Source organism: Eubalaena glacialis, chromosome 3 (genome assembly GCF_028564815.1).
Source record: "Eubalaena glacialis isolate mEubGla1 chromosome 3, mEubGla1.1.hap2.+ XY, whole genome shotgun sequence".
In the NCBI taxonomy this organism is placed as follows: Eukaryota; Metazoa; Chordata; class Mammalia; order Artiodactyla; family Balaenidae; genus Eubalaena; species Eubalaena glacialis.
In genome coordinates this window covers 113,133,744-113,146,887 of record NC_083718.1, presented here as the reverse complement: position 1 = coordinate 113,146,887, position 13,144 = coordinate 113,133,744, and the positions used below count along the sequence as shown (strand labels likewise).

General features: G+C 35.2%; 1 protein-coding gene across 1 annotated transcript in view; it reads right to left on the bottom strand.

Moving 5' to 3' along the window:
* The window catches only part of DIPK1A (divergent protein kinase domain 1A), a 137,004-nt gene that overhangs the window by 72,950 nt on the left and 50,910 nt on the right, over window positions 1-13,144 (bottom strand). The gene's annotated exons all lie outside the window — the stretch shown is intronic.

Genomic DNA, 13,144 nt, shown 5'->3' with positions numbered 1-13,144 from the left:
AACTTTTCCCCTTATGTTGACTTTAAAGTCTTCTTTCTCCAATTTTTCTGTGTGTATACAAGCTTTGTAAAGATTTTTATATTTTCCTTCTTTTGAATTATTTCCTTAGGTTGTTTCTCAGCAGTAGAGCTTCTGGGTCATACAGTAGGAACATTTTTATGGCTCTTGCTTTCTAAACTAGTATGAATTTTTCAACATTATTTTGCACTATGGGGTGTGTGTATGTGTGTGTGTGTGTGTGTAGATATAGACAGATTAATTTAACAGACCTGAAAATGGTACTAAAGGCTCTACTGTTGAATTTCATTTTTCAAAAGTGGGTCATCTTTACTTTTCATTATGAAAATAGCAAATGCTCATTGTCAAACTGAAATAATTTATGAGGCATACAAATAGAAAGTGAAAGGTTCCCCCATCCTTCTTTCGGAGGATTGATTACAACACACCATCTCGTAAATTTGAGTTTGCCTAAGTGGGAAATGTGATTTAATGATCAAAGGCTCTAGGATGGTCCACATACAAACCCTACGAGCTGACAAAAGTCCACCTGAGCTCCATGAGAGGAAAGAATATCCAAGTAGAGGGCTGTGGGGATGTGAGCCCTAGTGAACAAGAAGAGTTAATGCATTCCACAAGGAAAAAGGCAGACGCTGTGGTGTATTTTTGAGAGTAGAGAGATGAAAGGAGAATCTAAGGTGACCCTAGTGTACCCTGGACTGAGGGTGACTTGGCAGAGACACAGGGACTCATTTCATATAAACAATCTCTAAGGCAAATTGAATACCTTAAAGTGCCTTAAAACTAAAATTAGTGGAAAATAACTGTTAACTAAATACTTAACACAGCCTCTGTCACCAGTAGAGAATAAGAAAACAAATAAATTTATTATAAAGAAAAAATAAATTTGTCTCCTGCTTATACTATAAAGCTCAGAGATGATTATGTGTTGATCTAAGTAGAAGGTCATTTCTTGACTATAGACTACAGAACATTCAAAGGTTTCTAATTTACAAGTACATTACTCAGTTCTGTATTTTCTATGCTCAGCTAGCTCTGATGGAAATTGTTTTTAAGCCCCAGATCAGGTTGTCTCTTTATAACCCATGTTTTCCTAAATCACTCCTATAACTCATCCAGCTGTGCTTATTCAGACATAGAAAACAAACTTACGGTTAACCAAAGGGGAAAGGGGGTGGGGGAGGGATTAATTAGGAGTTTGGGATTAGCAGACATACACTAATATATATAAAACAGATAAACAACAAGGTCCTACTGTATAACACAGGGAACTATATTCAATATCTTGTAATAAACCATAATGGACAAGAATATGAAAAAGAATATGTATATATATGTATAACTGAATCACTTTGCTGTACACCAGAAGCTAACACAACACTGTAAATCAACTATACTTCAATTAAAACAAAAGACTGTACTTACATACTATCTTTACAATTTTAGTTTGCACTAGTTTGTAGATTGCTTGGTAAGGGCTCTGAACTGTGTGGGTAAATTCTTTATCCTCAATAGCACCATCAACTCCAGGGAGCATATTCTTTTCATTCTTATTCACCCATACAATGAACACTAAACTACAGCTAGATGATTACAGAACCTTGCTTAATTCTACGATGGAAACGGATGGAAATTTGCAATATAATGGCTCACACTTGGATTATTAATACCACCAGCTATACTGGAGACTACCCTTCTCTTAACTAAAAAGTTTGCCAAACATAAAAGACCTTAGCACTTAAAATATTGCCTATTACCCTAGCTTCATCTCCCACCCCACACCATCCCCATTCTACTAAACTTTATGCTGCAGAGATACCAAAGTAGAATTGTTTTTGGAACACATGATGCTACTTCACATCTCTAGGCTTTTGCATATGCTCTTTCTTTGCTTGCAAGTACCTTTCACCTACCTGAGCATTTGGAGTGTCTTTTTATTCTTTATAACTCACTTAGAAGTCACCACCTCCAGGATCCCCCATGTCCACCCTAAGAATTCTATGATGCTTTCTTCTGTGCTATATCTGGAATAAACTTCTATTGTTGCACTGAGTAGACTGTATTGCAAAAAGAAAAAAAAAAAAACCTCTTTACATGTATTTACCCCATTGGACACAATTCCAGACTCAGCAAAAATTTATCCAGAAAAGGAATGGGAGGAAAGAATGGAGAAATGGAGGGAGGGAGACCCAAAAAAGTTTCTGTGACCTCCACTGTGCAGGAACCATGTCTTATTCATCTCCATATCTCCATGGGGCTGGTCAGTACTTAGGACACATAGGGCTTCATTCAATGTTTGATAAATTGATTTGACATATATCTTAAAGGAAAAAGCAATGAACCACCTTGGCATGAAATTCTTATCAAAGGGAGAACTGCTATTAATCAAAACAGTGTATTATTTGAGCCAAATCAATTGTGGTGCACACAAGCACATTAGGGGCCCAGCTTGAGATTCTACAGAATCCTAGTGCCAAGAACTAAGCTAGACACTCCGATGCATGAGATATGATTCTTTCCCTGAAAGGGCTCATAGTTTTGATGGGGAATCAGGTTCATAAATAGATGGACCTTGAGGGCATTATGCTAAGTGAAATAAGCCAGACAGAAAGAAAAATACTACATGGTATATCATTTATATGCAGAATCTAAAAATTTTTTTAAAAGTCAAACTCTTAGAGAGTAGAAAAATGGCTACCAGACGCTGGGAGGTGGGGAAAACAGGGAGAGGCCAATAAAAGGCCAGTAAAACCTTACAGCTGCACAATGAATAAGGTCTGAGGATCTAATGTAAAACATGGTGACTATAGTTGATAACACTTTTTTTTTTTTTTAAAGATGATGCAATCAAAAGTTATTTAGGAGATGCACTAGTGGAATTGCTGAGGGATTAAACATGAGGGTAAGGAAAGAGGGAGAGTCTAGAAGGACTTGGGTATATTTATCTCTTGAGTAACTGGAGAGTATCACTAACTGAAATAGGGAAAGAAGCAATTTGGGGGCAGGACTTTAGCTTTGGACACGTTGAATATGAAGTGCTACCTAGAGGTAGATATCAAATAAGCAGCTAGATGCAAATCTGAAGTTCCGGGTGGGGAGGTTTGGGCTGGTGATACAGCAGGTTCTCATTAGTTTTCTATTTTATACATATTAGTGTATATATGTCAATCCCAATCTGTTTTTTTTTGGTTTGTTGTTTCCTTTTGTTTATTTGTTACGATGTTTCGTAAACTGATATATCTGAAAAACTGTAAAGCCACTATTAAAATAAGTCATTATTTAAATAAATAAAAATAAAATTTAAGAATTTTGAAATTGAAAAAGGTGAATGTTTCAGTGTTCCCTTTTACATTGTTTTAGCTAATACTATACTTTGAATAATACATGTATTCTCCGGTTTAACTGTTTAATGAAGTCTTAATTGTTTTTGGCTCTTCCTTGTTCCACTATTTTGTATGCTTTTTTTTTTGCTAGTAACAGCATTTTCATCAATTTTTCTTTCTTTTTTTAACTGAAAAATGATACGTGCTCATTTCAAAAGCTAAAAAATACAAGAAAGTCAAAGATTAAAAATCATATAGGTTTGTAGTAATCATTTAATTTACTTAGCTTTTTAAAATTGAAGTATAGTTGATTTACAATGTTGTGTTAATTTATTTAACATTTTGAAGTATTTCCTTTCAGTCTTTTTTTCTGAGAAATTATTCTTTTCTTCTTTTTTAACATTATTGTACTTTGCTCTTATTTGAGCTTCTGAATCTTGTAGTAAACAGTGCCTGAGGGAGATGATTTCCAGATGAGTTGTTTGTGCCCAATTACACAATTTTGTCCAGGGGGAATAACAACTCATAAGGAAACTGTTTGCTTTTAAGTTTAGTCCAGATAGCACACGACACACATTCCTGCAGATTCATATGTGTGCTCAGTTCCATCAGAGTGGTTTGGTAGGATGAGGATTCCACTAAGAGCTTGTGACTGCCTTCTGCTTACTGGTAGTCCTTTAGGAAGTCTGCCAGGACTTTCGTAACATATATTCTGCCCTTAAATTCTTCATTTTGATTTGTTTTTCAGTCAACTCAGTGTTTTGTTTTTCAAGAAGGTTATGTGAACTGTTGGCATAGTTTTGAACCCTGGCACACATGAATGTCTGTTACCCTCATGAACAAAACAAAATGCAGCTGGACACAAGACTGCCTAGTCACAGCCTTTTCCCTTGAAAACTTTGGCTCACCTTCTGACATTTGATGTCATCAACAGCTACCATCTCTCCCACAGTTTTCAATCTCTTTTCTTTATCCCTCTGATTTCCCAGGACATGTCTCAAATGTGTTTTCCACATCATTACCTCAGTACACCTCAGTGTGAGTCCTACTTTTTACCGTCTCCAATTTGTATTTTAATTCTGCTACTGCATGTTGTTTACCTACATCTATCCATCCTTTTTGCCCTGTTTTCATCTCAGCCTATTTGTTCCTTTTGTTTTTATGCTTCAGTTCCACAGAAGCCTTTTCTTCTTGCATCAACAAAGGATACAGAAAAGTTTTAAAATTTCTTATAATTCTTATAAAATATAATTTTCAGAGTTGCTCTTCCTTTAAATCTCCGTGATGATATTCCCTTTCCCTTGTTCTAAAAGTTTTATAAGTCCCATATTGTTATGTGACCTCTCATTTGAGGATGAGAAAGACATCTAGACCTGTTGTTTGGGAACAAACAGAATGCGTGGACTGCCACTGGCCCCATTCTGTCGATGTATGTGCTAGTGGATTCCCCTGCTCCAATCTACAGCTGTACAGTTGATGAGTACAACTTCTTATCTAATTCCCGGTGTCTAACAGGTTTCCATCTGCTAAATTGAGATAAGATCCAACTACTAGGCTTACTGTTATGCAGAAATGATAGAATATTTTTAAAAAAACAATCACTACAATCTTCAGTGTATTATTTGAGATGCTTTTGACTATGAGTCATAGAAAATCCATCTCTAATTGGTTTTGACAGAAATAAAATTTATGGGCTCAAATAACTTGAAAGTTCTGTAGTATGGTGGGCATCCAGTTTAAAAAAAAAGCAAAACTTTTTATTATGGAAAATTTCAGATCTGTACAAAGTAAACAGAATGGTACAATGAACCCCTATGTACTCAGCATCAAGCTTCAACACTTTAAGATTCTGCCATTCTTGTATCATGGATGCCTCCACCTTCTCCCTACCCCTACTTGATTGTTATTTTTGTAATGGAAGTTCTCAGGTAACATTTACATAAATGGAAGTGCACAAATCTTCACTGTAAAATTTTACCAAATGGCCACACATTTATAACCCACATCGAATTTAAGCATAGAACACTTCTGTTTCCCCAGAAAGTCCTCTTGTGTTTCTTCCCAGTCAACCCATAGCTCCCCACTGCTAGCCCCAGGCTACCTCTGTTCCAATTTTTTTTCCCGTGGAGATTAGTTTTGCCTCTTCTACAATCTTATATAAATGAAATCATTCAGCATATGCTTTTCAATGTCTGGTTTCTTTCACACAGCATTATGTCTATGAGATTCATCCATTTGTTGCATAGATCAATAGTACACTCCTTTTTTGGTGAGCAGTATGCTATTGTATGCATATAAACACAACTGCTTATTCTCCCATTTATAGATACGTGAGTTATTAGTTTTGTACATTGAATAAAGATGCTATGAACACTCTTGCACAAGTCTTTTTGTGGAGTATGTTTCCATTACTCCTGTATAAATATACAGAAGTAGAATTACTGATTTAAAGGGTAGGTATATGTTTAACTTTCTAAGAAATTGCCAAAAAAATTTCCATCCACAGTGTATGAATATTCCAGTTGTTCCACATTCTTGCCAACATTTGGTATTTTCAGCCTTACTATTTTAGGTATTCTAGGGAATAGGAAGTATCTCATTGTGTTTTAATTTGCATTTCCTTGATGATTAATGGTGTTTTGTATTTTTATTAGCCATTCATATAGTATCTTCTTTTGTGAAGTGTTTGTTCAGGTCTTTTAAGTCTTTGGGGGTGGGTGTCATTTATTGAGTTTTGGGAGTAATTTATTTCATATTCGTGGTACAAGTTTTCTGTCAGATTCATGTTTTGTGACTCCCCTCCAATTCTGAACTCTGCCTGTGGGTTCCACGTTCATTTCCTTAACTGCATGTTTTGATGGGCAGAAGTTTTTAATTTTGATGAAGTTTAATGTATCGATGTTTGTTTTAATGTTTTTGCTTTCTATGCCTTAGAAAATTTTGCCTTTCAGGTTGCAAAAAAAAAAAAAATTCTCCTATATTTTCTTCTAAAGGCTTTATAGTTTTTTTGGTTTTTTTTTTTCTTTTGGCCGCGCATGGCTTGTGGGATCTTAGTTCCCTGACCAGGGATTGAACCTGGGCCCTCTGCAGTGAAACCCCAAAATCCTAACCACTAGGCCACCAGGAAACTCCCTAAAGCCCTTATAGTTTTAATTTTTACACTTGGGTCTCTGATCCACCTTGAATTAATTTTTGTGCATGGTGTAATGTAGGGATTGAGGTTAATTATTTTTTTTAGATAGCCAGTTGTTCCAACACCATTTCTTGAAGTTTCTTTTTTCCATTAAATTGCTTTGGTGCTTTTAGCAAAAATCAATTGACTTTACATATGTGTGTATATTTCTGGAACCCTATTTCTATTTCTTTATGTGTCTACCCTTATACCAATACCATGGTATATTGATCATTGTCACTTTATAACTAAGCCTTGATGAGAATAAATCCTCCAGCTTTGTTCTTCTTTTTCAACATTGCTTTGGCTATACTAGGTCCTTAGCATTTCCATATAAATTTTAGAATTAGCTGATCTGTTTTTATTTACAAAACAAATCAGCTGGGATTATGATTGGCATTGCATTGCACCTATAGATTCATTTAGAAGAAGTGATATGTCAACAATTTCAAGGCTTCCAATCCATGAAAATTATGTATCTTCATGTAGTTACATCTTTAATTTCTTGAGCAGTATTTTGTACTTTTCAGTGTAGAGTTGTGCATGTTAAATTTATTCTTAAGTATTTTATTTTTGATACTATTAAAATATAATTGGTTTTTAAATCTCATATATATGTAAAAATACAATTAATATTTTTATTGGCCTTGTACCTTAAGACAATGCTAAGCTAAATTCACTTTTTTTTTTTTGATGTGGACCATTTTTAAAATCCTTATTGAATTTGTTACAATATTGCTTCTGTTTTATGTTTTGGTTTTTTGGCGATGAGGCATGTGGGATCTTAGCTCCCCAACTAGGGATCAAACCTGCACCCCCTGCATTGGAAGGCAAAGTCTTAACCTCTGGACTGCCAGGGAAGTCCCTAAATTCACTTATTGATGATAATAATTTTTTTGACGATTCATTTTCTACTATATAAATTATCTGTGTATAGGAACAGTTTTTACTTCTTCTTTTCCAATCTTTATTCCTTTGACCTTTCTTTACCTTACTGCATTAGCAAGGACAGTCAGGAAAATGTTGAGTAGAAATTGTAAGAGTGGTACTTTTGCCTTGTTCCTAGTCTTAAGAGGAAAGTGTTCAGTGGTTTATCATTTATTTTATTTTATTTTTTAAATTTGTCTTCAACTTTTTTGACTTTTTTTTTTTTTGGCCAGGCCACTCGGCTTGTGGGATCTTAGTTCCCCGACCAGGGATCGAACCAGTGCCCCCTGCAATGGAAACACAGATTCCTAACCACTGGACCGCCAGGGGATTCCCAGTGGTTTACCATTTAGAACTACGTTAGCTGAAGGTTACTTTGTTGATGCCCTTTATCAGGTTGAGGAAATTCCCTTCTAATTCCAGATCCATGTATCAAGTATTTATGCTGAATTTTGTCAAATGTTTTTTCTGCGTCTATTGAGATGATCATATGTTTTTTTTCCTTATTCTGTTATTATGGTAATTATGTGTATTTTCAAATACAAAACCAGTTTACATTCCTGGGATAAAACCTACTTGGTCATGCTGTGTTAATCCTTATATACATTCCTGGGTTCAATTTGCTAATATTTTATTAAACAGTTTTATGTCTATGTTATAAGAGATTTTTTTTATTTAATTTTTTTATAATATCTCTACTATGTTTTAGTCTCATGATTAGACTAGTCTCATAAAATTAGTTGAAAATGTTTTCTTCCTTTATTTTCTGAAAGAGTTTGTAAGGTTTAGTTTCTTTCATAATGTTTGATATAATTTACCAGTGATATTCTCTGGGCCTGGAGTTTTCCTTGGAGGCATCTATTTTACTACAAATTCAGTTTCTTTCACAAAGTCTTCGACAGGCCTATTCAGACTTTTTATTTCATTTTGTGTCAGTTTGGGCAAGCTGTATTTTTCCAGGAATTTTTCTATTTCACTAGGTTGTCAAATTTATTGGCAAAAGTTGTTTTTAGAATTCCTTTATTATTCTTTAAAGTTTATGGATCTATGATGATACTCCCTCTTTCTTTTCCAATACTGATAACTTGTGTTTTTCTAGGGGTTTTTCAATTTTATTGATCTTTTGAAATAATTCATTTGGCTTTGTTAATTTTTTTAAAAATTTATTTATTTTTTTAAATTTATTTTTGGCTGCGTTGGGCCTTCGTTGCTGCGTGCAGGCTTTCTCTAGTTGGGGCGAGTGGGAGCTACTCTTCACTGCCGTGCACGGGCTTCTCATTGCAGTGGCTTCTCTTGTTGCGGAGCACGGGCTCCAAGCGTGCGGGCTTCAGTAGTTGTGGCATGCGGGCTCAGTAGTTGTGGCTTGCGAGATCTAGAGGGCAGGCTCAGTAGTTGCAGCGCATGGGCTTAGTTGCTTGGCAGCATGTGGGATCTGTCTGGACCAGGGCTTGAACCTGTGTCCCTTGCATTGGATTCTTTGAACCTGTGTCCCTTGCATTGGCGGATTCTTAACCACTGCACCACCAGGGAAGCCCTGGCTTTGTTAATTTTCTCTGTTGTCTGTTTTCTATTTAATTGATACTTGCTATTTTCTTAATTTTCTTCTTCTTGGTTTTACTTTGCTTACGTTTTTCTAGCTTCCGGAAATATACAAAATAAATTTTAACCATTCCTTCTTTCTACTACAGGCATATCTTGTTTTACTGCACTTCACGGATACTGCATTTTTTACAGATTGAAGGTTTGTGGCAACCCTGTGACAAGCAAGTCTATTAGCACCATTTTTCCAACAGCATTTGCTTACTTTGTATCTCTGTGTCACATTTTGGTAATTCTCACAATATTTAAAACTTTTTCATTATTATTATATTTGTTATGGTGGTCAGTGACAACTCGCTGAAGGCAAGATGGTTAGCATTTTTTGGCAATAAAGTCTTTTAAAGATAAGGTATGTATGTATTTTTTAGACATAATGCTGTTGTGCACTTAATAGTCTAAGTATAGTGTAAACATAACTTATATGCACTGGGAAAGCAAAATATTCATATAACTCGATTTATTGCAGTATTCACTTTATTGCAATGGTTTGGAATCGAACCCATAATATCCCGAAGGTACACCTGTATGAACAATTAAAGCTATACATTTCCTGCTAAGCAATGCTTTCACTACATCTCACAAATGCTCACATGTTTGTTTTTCATTATCATTTACATGAAAATATTTTCCAATTTCCCTTTGATATTCTTTTGATCCATGCATTATTCAGAAATACACTGTTTAATTTCTAAATCTTTGGGAATTTTCCAGATATATTTTTGTTATTGATTTCTAATTTAATTCAATTGTGATCAGAGAACATACTCTCTTAGATTTCAATCTTTTGACTCTTATTCAAACTTGTTTCATGGTCCTATAAACAGTCTATTTTGGTAAAAGTTCCAGGATACCTGAAAAGATTCAGTATTCTGTAATTGTTGGGTGTTGGATTCTATAAATGTTAGTTAGGTCAAGGTGGTTTACAGTGCTATTCAGATCTTCTATATCTGTACAGATTTTTGACCTAGTTGTTCTATTAATTACTCTAAAGGGATGTGAAAATCTCCAACTACAATTGGGGAATTGAATCCTTTTTCCTTTAGTTTTGTCAGTTTTATGCTTCACCTATTTTAAAGCTACATTATTAGGCACATACACATTTGTAATTATGTCTTCCCGTTATATTGGGGTTTTTATCATTATAAAATGTCTCTATCTCTGATAATACTCCCTGTTTTGAAGTCTATTTTTGGTCCATTATTAAAATATCTACTCTAAATTTCTAATGATTCATGTCTGCATGGCATATCTTTTCATCTTTTCCTATCCTTTTATTTTCAACCTTGTGACTTTGTGTTAAAAGTGCATGCCTTGTAGACAACTTATAGTTGGGTCATGCTTTTTATCCAGTTTGACAATCTCTGCCTTTTAATTGCAGGGTTTAGTCTAACATTTACATTTGATTTGGCTGGATTTAGATTTGCCATTTTGCTACTTGTTTTCTATCTGTGTCATCTGTTCGTTTCTTTGCTTGTTTTATTGCTCCTCCTTTGGGGTTAACTGAGAAAAAGGTTTTAGTATTCCATTTTGATTTCTCCCTTGGCTTTTTGAAAACAGCTTTATTGAAATATATTTCGCATATCATACAATTCACCCATTTAAATCAGTATACAATTCAATGTTTTCAAAAAATATATTCACAGGGTGCACAACCATTACCAAAATCTAATTTTAGAACATTTTCATCCCCTTAAAAGAAACCCCATACCCATGAGGTGTCCTTCCCCATTCCCCCTCATCCACTCAGCTCTAAGCAACTACTAATCAACTTCCCATCTCTATAGATCTGCCTATTCTGGGCCTTTCATATAAATGAATATACAATATGAATATACAATATGTGGTCATCTTTGACTGGATCCTTTCATTTTTTCATAATGTTTTCAAGGTTCATCCATGTTGTAGCATGTGTCAGTACTGTATTTCTTTTTATTGCTGAACAATATTCCATTGAATGGATATACCACATTTTACTTTTCCATTCATCAGTTGATGGACACTTGGGTTGTTTCCACTTTTTGACTATTATGAATAAGCTGCTATTAATATTCATGTACATGTTTTGTGTGGATGTACATTTTCATTTCCCTTGAGTATATACCTAAGAGTGGATCTGCTGAGTCATACTCTACGTTAAACTTAAGAACTGCCAAGCTGTTTTCCAAAACAGCTGCACCATTTTACACTTCCACCAGCAATGTATGAGAAGTCCTATTTCTCCACATCCTTGTCAGCACTTGTTACTGTCCATCTTTTTTATTATAGCCATCTTAGTGGGTATAAACTGGTATCTCACTGTGGTCCCATTGACTTTTAGTTGTAACTCTGCATTTTGTTTTATTGGTTGCTTTAGAGATTAAAACATGCATCTTTAACTTAATATAATCTACTTAGAGTTAATGTTGTACTACTGAGCATTAAATATAGCCATCTTGTAACAGCATAATTCTATATACCTCACTTCTTTGTCCTATTGGTATAAACTCCACAATACAGTGCTAAAATTTTTTCTTTAACCACTAATATGTCTTTTAAAGAAACTAAGAGAAGAAAATATAGTCTTTTAAATTTACCCACATTCTTACCATGTCTACTGAACTTCATCCATTTCTGAAGATATGAGTTACCATCTAGTATCATTGCCTTTCAACCTGAAGAATTTCTTTTAGCATTTCTTACAGTACAGGTCTGGTGGAAATCAGCTATAATTTTGTATGATTGGCCCCTTGTGTATAAAGTGTTGTTTTTCTCTGGCTAAAACCAGGATTTCAGCAGCTTGACTATAATGTACCTGGTGTGGTTATCTTTGTATTTATTCTTCTTAGGGTTTGCTATGGTTTTTGGATCCATAAATTGATTTTTTTTTTGCCAAATTTACCATTATTTGTCAATTTTTTTGGCCTCATTTTCTCTTTCCTTTCCCTTAGAGACTCAAATTACATGTTATGTTAGCCAATTGCTGTTGTCCCAGAAGTCTCTGAGGCTCTGTCTAGTTTTCATGAATCTTTCTCTTTTTAAAAATCATTCATTCATTCATTCATTCATTTGGTTGCATCAGGTCTTAGCTGCGGCAGGCAAGCTCCTTAGTTGTGGCTTGCCTGCTCCTTAGTTGCGGCACGTGGGCTTCTTAGTTGAGGCATGCGTGTGGGATCTAGTTCCCTGACCAGGGATCAAACCCAGGTCCCGTGCATTGGGAGCACAGAGTCTTAACCGCTGTGCCACCAGGGAAGTCCCTTTATGAATCTTTTTATCAGCTCTTCAACTTGAATATTTTCTATTGATCTGTCTTCAAGTTAATTGAGTTATTTTTAACATCTTTATTGAAGTATAATTGCTTTACAATGGTGTGTTAGTTTCTGCTTTATAACAAAGTGAATCAGCTATACATATACATATATCCCCATAGCTGCTCCCTCTTGCGTCTCCCTCCCACCCTCCCTATCCCACCCCTCTCCGTGGTCACAAAGCACCGAGCTGATCTCCCTGTGCTATCCGGCTGCTTCCCACTAGCTATCTATTTTACATTTGGTAGTGTATATATGTCCATGCCACTCTCTCACTTCGTCCCAGCTTACCCTTCCCCCTCCCCATGTCCTCAAGTCCATTCTCTATGTCTGCGTCTTTAAGTTAATTGACTCTTTCCTTGACATCTCAAGTCTGCTGTTAAGCTCACCCAGTTTATTTTTCATTTTGGTTATTGTGCTTTTCTGTTCTAAAATTTTGACTTAAAAGATAGTTTCTCTTACTCTGTTGAGATTTCTCATCTGTTTAATCATTGTACACATATTTTCCTTTTAGTCCTGGAGCATATTTATGATGACTTCTTTAAAGCTCTTGGCTTCTAATTTGAACATCTGGATCATCCTGGAGATGGTTTGTTATTGACTGCTTTCTTCCTGAGTATGACCACATTTTCTTGTTTCTTCATATGTGTAGTGATTTTTTATTAGATACTGTATATTATGTACATGTTGTCAAGACACTGAATTTTGTTATGTTCCTCTGAAGATTGGTGTTTGTTCTAGCAGGCAGTTAATTTGGCTGGACTCAGTTCTCAAATTCTGTCTGCCCTGCCATCAGCAACTGCTGAAACCTCTCTCATTTC